Source organism: Lynx canadensis, chromosome B3 (genome assembly GCF_007474595.2).
Source record: "Lynx canadensis isolate LIC74 chromosome B3, mLynCan4.pri.v2, whole genome shotgun sequence".
NCBI classification, from domain to species: Eukaryota; Metazoa; Chordata; class Mammalia; order Carnivora; family Felidae; genus Lynx; species Lynx canadensis.
Window position 1 is genome coordinate 45,974,012 of NC_044308.2, and position 11,698 is coordinate 45,985,709.

The window sequence follows — 11,698 nt, forward strand, 5'->3', positions numbered from 1 at the left end:
ACCTATCATTAAGCAACAAACATATTGTTGGGTCTTATATTTTCATCCAGTATGGGAATTTGTCTTTTGAGACATTAACGGCCTATGTATATGGCCTCCTTGGGGATGCAGTTAGTATAGTGATACGAGATGGGCTCTTGGTTACAAGCTGAGGACTTTCTGCAAGTTACTTAAAAACTCTCTGAGGAAGCTACCAGTTTTCTTTCCTTATCTGTAAAATCGTGTTAATTAAGAGTATAAACCTTAACAAGTTGTTGCAAAGATTAAATGAGATCAGAATAGAAACATATTAAACTAGTATTTGTAAAATGTAACTGTCGTTATTTGCTATTATAGATACCATGCCCGGAAATTTCATTCAAAGCAAGTTCCTTGGCAATAGTGTATAAAACAAATTTCTAAAACAACAATCTGTGCTCAACATGAGGGAAATCAGTTTCATACTTTTCTCTAGCTCTGTCTCAAATTTCTCTCTGAGATAACAGGAATAACTTACAGTAAAATTGCTGAGAAGCAGTGGTCAGGTTTCAGTTCAACTTGTCCGTCTCTACTTCTGGCTGCGCTGTGGAGTTTCACAGCTTGACTTACATTTAGCCCTGTCAGGAATCACTGTCTTGCTTTCCATTTAATTCATTAAGTATTTAGGTTGTACAAAGACGTTGTTTGCTTCCATGATAGGGATTGGAGCTGCAGACGTAGTTGGCCTCTGCTCTTCTCATCAAGCATGGAAAAACTGAAACTAAGAAAAGCAAACCAAGCCATGATGGTTTTCTCCTTCCTGGATCATGGAACTTTTCATCCAATGAAAGCCATCTGGTGGGCAACCAGACAAGAGGACTGACTCTCAGCCTGGGGTTCTCCTTCCAGCCATCCTTCAGCTCCTGTACAGCTGGAACCTCTGCATAGGTTAAAGCTGCTAGGAACTGAAAACGAATTCTCTCTTCTGCTCTGAAAGACCAAAGAGGAAAGCTAAAAAAAAGTCTGAGGTTTCCACTAATGTCTATTTTTAACTTAAGAGGATGGTCTCTGTGTTTTGGGACCCAGATAACCTTCAATCAGACAATGCATAATTACCAAACTGAGGAACAAATATCCTGTAATATTATAATCTGATAAGCTATAGAATGACGTGATTTATTTTTGTCATATGAGCTTCAAATCTCTGATGGTTTCTGTTTGATCAGTAAAAGGGAAACAGACATGAGTTCATTTCCCACCTGATGCATAGAGCTGTTTTCTTAAACTTCTGTGATAATAATAATCATGTTTTTTTTTTAAAGTTTTATTTATTTCTGAGAGAGAGAGAGAGAGGCAAAGTATGAGGGGGGGAGGGGCAGAGAGAGAGAGAGAGAGAGAGAGAGACAGAATCCAAAGAAGGCTCCAGGCTGTGAGCTGTCAGCACGAGCCCGATGCGGGGCTTGAGCTCATGAACCATGAGATCATGACCTGAGCTGAAGTTGGACGCTTAACCGACTGAGCCACCCAGGTGCCCCATAATAATAATCATCTTGTCTCTTTGTTAAATGTATGCTTCCAAGTCCTCCAGAGATTCTGATTCAGTGCCACTGGGATGTGGCCTCAGATTTGTGCTCTTGACACAAGAAAAGCTTGAAAAGAAAATATAGGCGTGAACTGAAGGAATAGTCTGCTTTTAGAATCAGACAGCTCTGGGCTGAAATCCTGGTTCTTTCACCTACTAGTTATATGGTCTTGCACAAATTAGTTAACCTTACTTAACCTCTTCTGAAAAAGAGTGGAAATAAAAACATCTCCCTCAAAGTGTGTTGAGAGGATTAAAAGAACCAGAGCTGTGGATCACACCTCCTTTTGTGGGTGCTGCTCAATCATTTCTACCTGAGTTCATTTGAATGTTATCTGCGAACTTACTTAGCATGTAGGCAAAATGGTTTTCAATTCTTTGTTTGCTTCTGCTGTTGTGGGTGTTTTGTTTTGCTTTACTTATCTTTTCCATTTATTCAGCAGGTATTTGTAAAGCTTTTAATGTGTGCAAAAACTTGGATTTCTCGAACCCCCTAAGCACCTCCCTGATGGTGTGATGTGTCCACACGGCCCACCCCAGGCTTTTAAAGGGACTGACCAAAATCTTGTGTAAGTGACTTGATGTAGCAGGTCCCTAGTTGTTTAGGGGGCTCCCTGAGATTAGAAGTGTCATGTCCGTATCCCTCCTTTGTGCCAGAAATTCTGGTGGGGCCCCTGGGTTGTTAGGTCAGTTAAGCGGCCAGCTTCAGCTCGGGTCATGATCTCGTGGTTCATGGGTTTGAGCCCTGCGTTGGACTCTGTGCTGACAGCTCAGAGCCTGGAGCCTGCTTCTGATCCTGTGTCTCCCTCTCTCTGCTCCTCCCCCATTCACACTCTCTCGCTCCCAAAAATAAATAAAATATTTAAAAAAATTAAAAAAAAGAGATTCTAGTTTTCTTGAGTCCAACCATCCATATACCCGTGTGTGTGTGTATATTTTCTCTGCATTGAGGCAATTTTTTTCTCCTTAGCTTTACTGAGATATTAGTGACATATATGTAAGTTTAAGGCATACAACGTGATGATTAGATACATGTATATATTGCAAAATGATTACCACCATAAAGTTAGTTAACATCTTCATTCCTTTGCATATTATGATTTGTGTGTGTGTGTGTGTGTTAAGAACTACTCTGCTAATAACTTTCAAATATATAACAGAGTATTGTTAATTATAGTCACCAGCCTGTGCATTAGACTCCCAGATCTCATTTCTCTTATAGCTGGGAATTTGTACCCTTTGACCAGTATCTAGAAATACGGAACGCTTTATGAATTTTTGTGTCGTCCTCGAGCAGAGACCATGCCGATCTTCTCTGTATTGTTCTAGTTTTTTAAATTTTTTTTTTCAACGTTTATTTATTTTTGGGACAGAGAGAGACAGAGCATGAACGGGGGAGGGGCAGAGAGAGAGGGAGACACAGAATCGGAAACAGGCTCCAGGCTCTGAGCCATCAGCCCAGAGCCCGATGCGGGGCTCGAACTCACGGATCGCGAGATCGTGACCTGGCTGAAGTCGGACGCTTAACTGACTGCGCTACCCAGGCGCCCCTGTATTGTTCTAGTTTTAACATATGCGCTGCCAAAGCAAACACCAAGTGTACATTTTCTTTTCTTCAACAGAAAATATTCATTTAAGTAATCCCATTTGAGGGGCACCTGGGTGCCTCTGACTTTGGCTCGGGTCATGGTCTCCTGGTTTGTGAGTTTGAGCTGTGCGTCAGACTTTGTGCTGACAGCTCAGAGCCTGGAGCCTGCTTCGGATTCTGTGTCTCCCTTTCTCTCTGCTCCTCCCCCACTTGGGCTCTGTCTCTCTCTGTTTCTCAAAAATGAATAAAAAATTAAATGATCCCATTTGATTTTACACAGAATATGGTCTAGATGTTTTGCACTATGCAACGTCCCCTTCCTGGCCAGAAAAGCCTTTGCACTTTTTCCTTCCATCCTAATAGCAAGAATTCATTGGATTTCTGAGGGATATACTTATACTTTCTTTATAGTTAGCCTTGCTTCAAATGAATTTAAGACACTTTTTAAGGATGCAAACAATATAAGACTTCTTAAAAAGAAAATTCAGACATGGCAGATAAGGATGGGAAAAATAAGGTGAATTCATGAATGAGGTGTCATGTCAAATACACATTGTGCTGTTCATTTCACGTCCTGGTCATGGACCAGATATTTGCTCTGAACTTTCAAGCAGTCATTGCAAACTCTATGCAATTGAGAGATGACCGTGATGATTCTCAAGCCGATTATTAGGATGATCATCTATATGAGCCCTGAATATTGTTTTAACTTTTCCACTATCCCAAGACTTTAGGTCCAAATCAACATCAGGGTCATCAAGAATCTACAGAAGGGTCATGAAGTGCCTTGGAAAACTGTGCTCTCCAACGTTCCAGCCAAATGAAAAATGGATCAAGGAATAAGGAGGCCTCTTGATGCAGAGGAGGTGATAGCTGGGTGGAAGAGCTGGGCCAAGGATCAGCCAATCCCTTGGTCCTGAAGTCAACACCATGGCAACAGTAGTTCCCGTAGCTCTGCTCCTACCAGCACTGATACCCTTAAGGGGCACCAGGAAAGAGAGGAGCCTGTCATACTTCTGGGTGAGGCTTTTGGTGAAGGAAATTTATGTATTTTTTATTCATAATCACTGGGAGAAAATAAACAGCCTCTTTGACATTAACCTTGCAAACCCAACTGTACGAAGTAAAGGCAGATGTCTGGCCGCACAGCCTGGCTGAGGCCAGGTGTGCATCTCTTGTGTAGGAAACCTGTAGCCTGCCTCAGATTTGCCTTTTATTCTCTTTACTTTCCAGTAACTGTGCTGCTCAGGACTTTCAACAAGAAAAGCCCAGAGGAGGATAGTTGCTTTTGAAGCCAGCACTCTTGTCTGCCTCATTCATTTCAAACAGAGGTACTTCTCAAAGGGATGAAGGCCTGTGTACAAATAACAATGCCCACTGCATTCTCTTGCCATCAGCTGTGATGTGGTGGCTTTTGATTCTGCACAGAGGCTGCCTTGTTTCAGAAACTGATTGATGGTTCTCCTGAATGAAGGAGGCAACAAGAACAAACAAACGGGGCTCATGGTAAGGCAAGGTACTTCAAGAGAATGGGCTTGAAAGCACTTAAAATAAAAGGTAAACACAGCCTCCATGGAAGTAAAGAATTCTGAAAGGAATTGAGCTGTTCCTGTTGATAATTTGTAGTTCTTAAGGATCTTCACGTGTTTTGTGCAAACACGCATAAGCTCTTTGGAGACATCTGACTTGGGATTTTAGACTTTTTGGCGAAGGAGAAAGAAAAAAAAAGATGAAATCCAAACAGATGTCATAAAGCAGGGAAAACTAATTGAAATAAAAAACATGGGTGGTCTGAGTCAAGTTTAAGGCAGTGAAACAGAAAACAATGCATTGAAAGAGCTGGTAATGAGGCATCTCTGAAGAGGAGAGGGTGGGTGATTTCTCTTTGGAAAGACTTGGAAAAGCCAGCAGGGCTCATTAGAAATACCGTGGGCACTGCTAGGCCTGCTCTGTGTAAGCTCTGAGAGATGGGCCTCCTCTTCCTGTAAACCCTTTTCCTTCCCTTTTGCCTGATAGACGCAAACCAGTGAAAAATCAACATGAGAAATCTAGCCACATTAAATGCTTTTATAAGAAAACCCTTTAAAATTCCCTGTTGGCCAGCATTCTTCATGAGTCTGTGTGGGGGGGGCACATTTCAGGCTAAGGACGAGGTACAGGATGAGGAAGGGAGTGAGGGAGGGAGGAAAGTTAAGGGAAGCAGGAATACATGTCCTGGTCAGTGGACATGTTCTCATTTATATACCATGTTCTCATTCAAAAAAATGTCTACCAGCTAGGTGGGATTCCACTGCGTAACTAAGTTAGGGTTAATATCTCAGTTTCACAGAAAAAAAGTTGATCACAGACACCCTTGGTTGTCTACCCAACAGCCATTCTTTCCTTTAATTTTTTGCTTGCAGAGTCCCTGTTTTGATTGGAAGTCCTCCTTCTCTTGTTGTGAATCAAGGAAGGGTGACCCTACCTTGAACTATAAGAATAAATCCTGATTTATTTAAAAAAATTTTTTTTTTCAACGTTTTTTATTTATTTTTGGGACAGAGCGAGACAGAGCATGAACGGGGGAGGGGCAGAGAGAGAGGGAGACACAGAATCGGAAACAGGCTCCAGGCTCTGGGCCATCAGCCCAGAGCCCGACGCGGGGCTCGAACCCACGGACCGTGAGATCGTGACCTGGCTGAAGTCGGACGCTTAACCGACTGCGCCACCCAGGCGCCCCCTCATTTATTTTTTTAATGGCAACTGAGGTAGACGGAATTTTAAGATGGCTCCCACGATCTTCATCCTCTGGTGTTAATTCCTGTGATTATGGCAAAATGCAGATTATCTGTGTGGGCATACTCTAATTTAAGTCATTCATTTATTTATTTATTTATTTATTTATTTATTTATTTATAAGCTTATTTATTAGAGACAGAGTGCACTAGCAGGGGAGGGGCAGAGAGGGAAGGAGAGAGAGAATCCCAAGTAAACAGGCTCTGTGCTGTCAGTGCAGAGCCCGATGCAGGACTTGAAGTCACAAAACCGTGACATCATGACCTGGGCAGAAACCAAGAGTAGGATGCTTAACCGACTGATCCACCCAGCATCCCTCTAATTTAATTCTTTTAAAAGCAGGGAGTTTTCTTCAGTTGGTGGCAGAAGGGAAAGTCAGAGAGATAGAAGTATGAGAAGGAGTCAGTGCACCATTGCTGGCATTGAAGATGGAGGGGGCCTCGCTCAAGGGTGGAGAATGGCCTTTGGACTTGAAAGTGATCCTGGCGGACGGTCAGCAAGGCCACAGAGACCTCAGTCTTACAGCTGCAAAAACCTGAAATCTACCAAAAATCTGAATGATCTTGGAAGTGAATTTTTCCCCAGAGTCCCAGATGAGAGCTCGGGCCACTAACACCTTGATTTTAGCCTTGCAAGTGTCTAAGCAGAGAACCCACTCAAGCCTTCCCTGATTTCTGACTTATAGAACTCTGAGAAAATAAATGGGTATTGTCTTAAGCTGCCAGGAGTTAAGCTGCATTAAGCTATAACACAGCCATAGGAAACTAATAAAGCAACCTATAGGTAGTGTCAAGAAATCCATATTTCGACTCAGGAAGAATTAGTTTTCAGCGCTGACCCTAATTAGGAATCAGAAAGTTACCTGCAGCAGAGATGGCTATCCAATAGCCATCCAACTTTCCTCCTTGTGCACCTGTCCCCCCCGCCCCCACCCTTAAGGTTATAAATACCAGATTCTTGCCTTCCCAGCTACCCTTGCTGCTGGGTGGTCATATGACCTGGATCTTCCTTTGGATAAACTCCTGCAAGGACATGAAACTAGAGTTGAAGCAGCCATTTTATAGACACGAGGTGACAAGCCTAAAAATGGTAGGGTGGAAAGGAGGCACAGGTAGGAAAGGGTCCATAGGCATCCAGGGGCATGAAGGATGAGTATTCCCTGAGATTCTTTCCCAGTGCGTAAAAGTTTATATGGCCATGTATCTATGCTATATATTAAGCACTAGTCCTATGACCTTGGACCATTCATCTAAACTTGGTGAGCCTCAGGGGTGCCTGGGTGGCTCAGTCGGTTAAGTGTCCAACTTTTGTTCGGGTCATGATCTCACTGTTCGTGGGCTCAAGCCCGCCCCCCCCTTGTCGGACTCTGTGCTGACGGCTCAGAGCCTGGAGCCTGCTTTGTATTCTGTGTCTCCCTCTTTCTCTCTTCGCCTCCCCTGCTCACTCTCTCTCTCTCTCAAAAATTAATAAACTTAAAAAAAATTTAAACTTGGTGAACCTCAGTTTACTCATCTGCTAAATGGGGATAACACCCATGTCACTTAGTTTTATGCAGATCAGACTTGATTATATATGTGAACATTAAAGGGCAGCTCTGAAAAACTGTCAGAGCCTAGCTTGGTGCCTGGCATATAGTAGGTATGCTCAATAAATATTTGTTGGGTCGATGTGCTATGCATGGGTTATTCTCATTGCACTGTGAGCTTGGAGGTTGGGCTCCATAGAACACCTAAAAAAGAAGGATTTTATTAAATGCTTCCTTCTTGGCAGTGATGTATTAGGCTTTGCAGCTGAGAAAGAATTCAACTTTTGTTTTCCATGTATTAGTGGAAACACTAAATATGCCATGATGAGGCATTTGTTTTGGTGAGGGATACAGTCAATTATTATTCTCCCATCCTGACTTTCTCTATGAGTTAGGGTGTGAAGATATCTGTTGGCTTTGACCTAAGACTGTTATGTGAGGTGCTTTGGCTCCAATCAACAGGGTTGTGTCCAAGGCAGGCCGGCCCCCTGTGAACTCCCAGGCTGCTGAATCAGTCAGCCAGCAGGTGACAGGTGGTGCCTTTAAGACATTGTGGAGCAAAAAGAGACAGCCATACCTGGCCCTTTAAAAGCTTCCTTATTTCAGACAAACCGAGATACCATTTGCTTTCTCAGGTTGGCCCCCTATAAGGTTGTCCACCTTCCTAACTCCTCATCCATGGTTCTTAGTTCATTGCCGGGTCTCACCAACCACTCAGCTGGCCTCTCCTTGCTGTAGTCCTGGGACTGTTGCTTGCTGCTGACTCTCTGAGGCTAAGCAATCCTGGGTTTTGGTCTTGCCACAGTGGCTGTGAAACATGCAGAAACACCACCAAGAACCAACAGATTGGCATCTAAGAAAGATTTGTTTCAGGTTTCTCCCCATATTGGAGTGAGACAGAGGAGAAGATCCGGTGCTCAGGGGCTAAAATGCATCAGGCTAGCGAGATTGGAGACACTACAGTGGGGGCAACTTGGAGAGTCACAGAGAAGCTGAACATAACATTGAAGTGCTGAGACGTAGACGGTATAACACTGATGAAATAGGATGAGGGTGCATGGGGATCAATGATGAGAGAGCAAAGCCGAGATCAGAAGAGGCAAAGAACATCTTGATACTAAGAAGGCAAAGCCATAGGCTGGGAACGGTGGGGTTGAGTATAAAGCATGCACACCAGAGTCAGAAGCTGGGGGTGTGAGGCCTGCTCTATCTCTTACTTTTACTCTTTCTGTGAGACCCCGGTACTTGTGGCCTCATGGGGTTATTGTGCATTTTCGAGGATCTGAAATGAGCATGACAATAGCATAGACAATACGATAAAAATGTGATGGATGTTGAATTCCCCTTGGCATTTGGGTTTATTCCTGTATGTTTGATACAAAGCATGGGTGAGGACTTTTCTAGGCTCTCACAGCCACTCTCCTCCCCTGCGGGAATGATGGAGGCTATGGGGATGGCCTCAAGGAGGACATTCCTTAGATGGCAGCAGGGAGGGTGACAGTCCCTTAGAGTGGGTCACAAGAGCATTCTCCACCCCACCTGATGGCTCAGAAGTTCAGTCGTGGAAAGTGCTCAGCTTCTGAAAAGCTGGATTATAGACACCGGCCGCCTTATTTACAGTCACAGGTCAGTCGGAACAAAAAATGAGCCAGTGAGGAAAATTGGTTTTGAAAATAGGTCAGCATCTCATGCATTCCTAGAGCTGGGAAGAAACCTAGAAGGTGCCTAACGAATAGCTGCCCAGGGTCTGCCGGAGCCCTGCCAGGAAAGGGGATCCCTGCCTCAGGGTGCTGCACCCCTGCCGGGTCCCTCTGCTTTCTCCCGTGTCCTGGTGTCCTCCAACATGAGGTCTCATCCTCCGCCTTGACTTGCCCTCCCCGTCCCACTGCCCCCTGAGACCCTCAGCACACATTTGTGCCCTCTCCCACGTAGCAGTCTGTCAGATGCTTGACCCTGGCTCCGTCTCTCTCACAATATTTCTGGGTCTTCTTCACTTGTTTCTGCTTGGTCGCTCTCTATCAGGCATATTCAAGCTTTTCTAATTTAATTTAAAAAAAAATTTTTTTTTTCAACGTTTATTTATTTTTGGGACAGAGAGAGACAGAGCATGAACGGGGGAGGGGCAGAGAGAGAGGGAGACACAGAATCGGAAACAGGCTCCAGGCTCCGAGCCATCAGCCCAGAGCCTGACGCGGGGCTCGAACTCACGGACCGCGAGATCGTGACCTGGCTGAAGTCGGACGCTTAACCGACTGCGCCACCCAGGCGCCCCTCTAATTTAATTTTTAATGACACCTTTTTACTTGGAGGTAATTGTAGATTTGTATGTAATGGTAAGAAACAATACAGAGATTCTGGGAGCCCTTTACACAGTGTCTCCAAGTGCCCAGCAACTAGTGTTTGCTGAATAAATAACTGAGCTGACTGCTTGATCTGGGCGGTGCCGTGGCGGGCACTGTGGGGGGATGAGGGGAAGACATGGGGGGATAGGAACTGTGACAAGGAATCCCTCTGTCTCCACACAGCTTCCAGGACCCAATGTGGCATGGCCCGATTCACCTGGGTTTCTTTCTGGGCCTTCTTCTCTGTGGTTCCTAGGCCCTCTGTGTGGCAGCCCCAGTGGGACTGTGGGGGGGACAGAGGAAGATTTCCTCCACGAGCCTGTTCTAGAGGAGAGCCAAAGACACTGTCCCCACCCCTACTCTCAGTAACCATCAGAGTTGGACTAGGACTGTCAAAGTGTTCAAATCCAACTCTAGTCACGGTTCCATTTCCCCCTCATCGGTGTAAATATGCTTTTTCATCGCAGTGGAAAATAACAGCATGGAAAACCTGAGAACCAGACAATTCTCAGAACTGGGCAGGAATCAGCAATGTCTCAGCGATGGGAGCAAAATATTCGAATACTGTGGACAGCAGACGTGTGGGCACACGCCCCACTTCCTGCCTCCCCCAGCTCCACCTCCCCCTGGTCCCTGCCTCAGCAAACCCAGTCGGGTTTTTCCCATGGCCACTGTGCACAGGGCTGTCCCACACACGCCCAGATGGCTGCCTCTATGATGGCTCTGTGATGCCTCATTACCCGTATTATGTACTAGTATGTGCATCACATGTTAAATCAACAGTATCGGGTGTGCTCGGGTAATGGATTGGCTGGTTACTCTCTTTCCGAGCAGTTACTCAGGCTTGCCATCTGGCGAATCTAATAACCAGGTGGTGAACCTAAATAACCTCACTTTGATGGGGGTAGAAGGGACCCCAGTTGGCTCTGTTCCTGCCATCTGCAGCCGCCTTCTTTAGGAGAGACGTGTCCAGAGATCCAGAGTCATGCTATTTCTTAATCGAGTAGCTTTTAGTTATCAGAAACACTCCCACTTCATTTATGCAGAACTCTGGTCTCCAGCATCTTTGCCAATTTTGAATCATGCAGGAGCCAGGAGGGGAGCCAGCAAAGGCTGTGTGCAGCCAAATGGCATAGCCTTCCTCACACCAAAGTTCTTGGGCCTCTCTTCTAAAAAAAAAAAGCTTCTTTTTTTTTTTTTGAAGTTTCACATAGAAAATAATTACTTCTCCTTGACACTCAGTGATAACCATAGAGTTCATCAGATTTCCAAAGATTCGGTATATGGGAGACTGCAGAGTAGCGGGGAAAAGAGGGTGTGAAACAGACAGACACATGGACAAATAATGTGGAATGCCTGAAGACACTGAAACTATTCAAAGCAGATCCAAGAACTAAAGCCACAGCAAACTGGGGTGGTTCAGAGAGGGACAAGGTGTGCCACACCCTTGAATATGGCCTGAGGTCACCACTGTGTAATGATGGGTATAATATAATAAGCCCGTGTCATCAGCATCATTAGTTGTGATCAGTAGGCACCATTTCAGGGGCAGAGATCTATGTCATATGTTATGGTGATGTCCTCTCTAAAGGGTTAAAACAAAAAGTTAGATATGTAGGAAATTAAATACTCAGGTCTTTGAGAAAAATCATGTCTGTGGAAGCAAAGTGAATCAAATTATTCCATAAGATTTTAAAAACACCTATGTTTTCATTATCAGAAAAGAGGGAGGTTTACTGAAGAAAATTTAGAAAAATATATATGGAAAAGAATAAAACAAAGCATAGTTATAGTGCCTGACTCCAAGGTATAATCGGTGTAAATATCTGGTTTTGCTTTCTTATTCTGTCTTCACATAGATTTGTGTATTCATATCCATTCATCTATCTGCCTGCCTACTTATCTATAAGTAGTTGGGGCTGATACAT

The 11,698-nt window shown here is 44.3% G+C and overlaps 1 pseudogene; it reads right to left on the reverse strand.

Annotated features, from left to right (window-relative positions):
* Positions 1-2,792: 2,792 nt before the first annotated feature.
* LOC115517363 lies at positions 2,793-2,891 on the reverse strand (annotated as a pseudogene).
* Between the last annotated feature and the right edge of the window lie 8,807 nt (positions 2,892-11,698).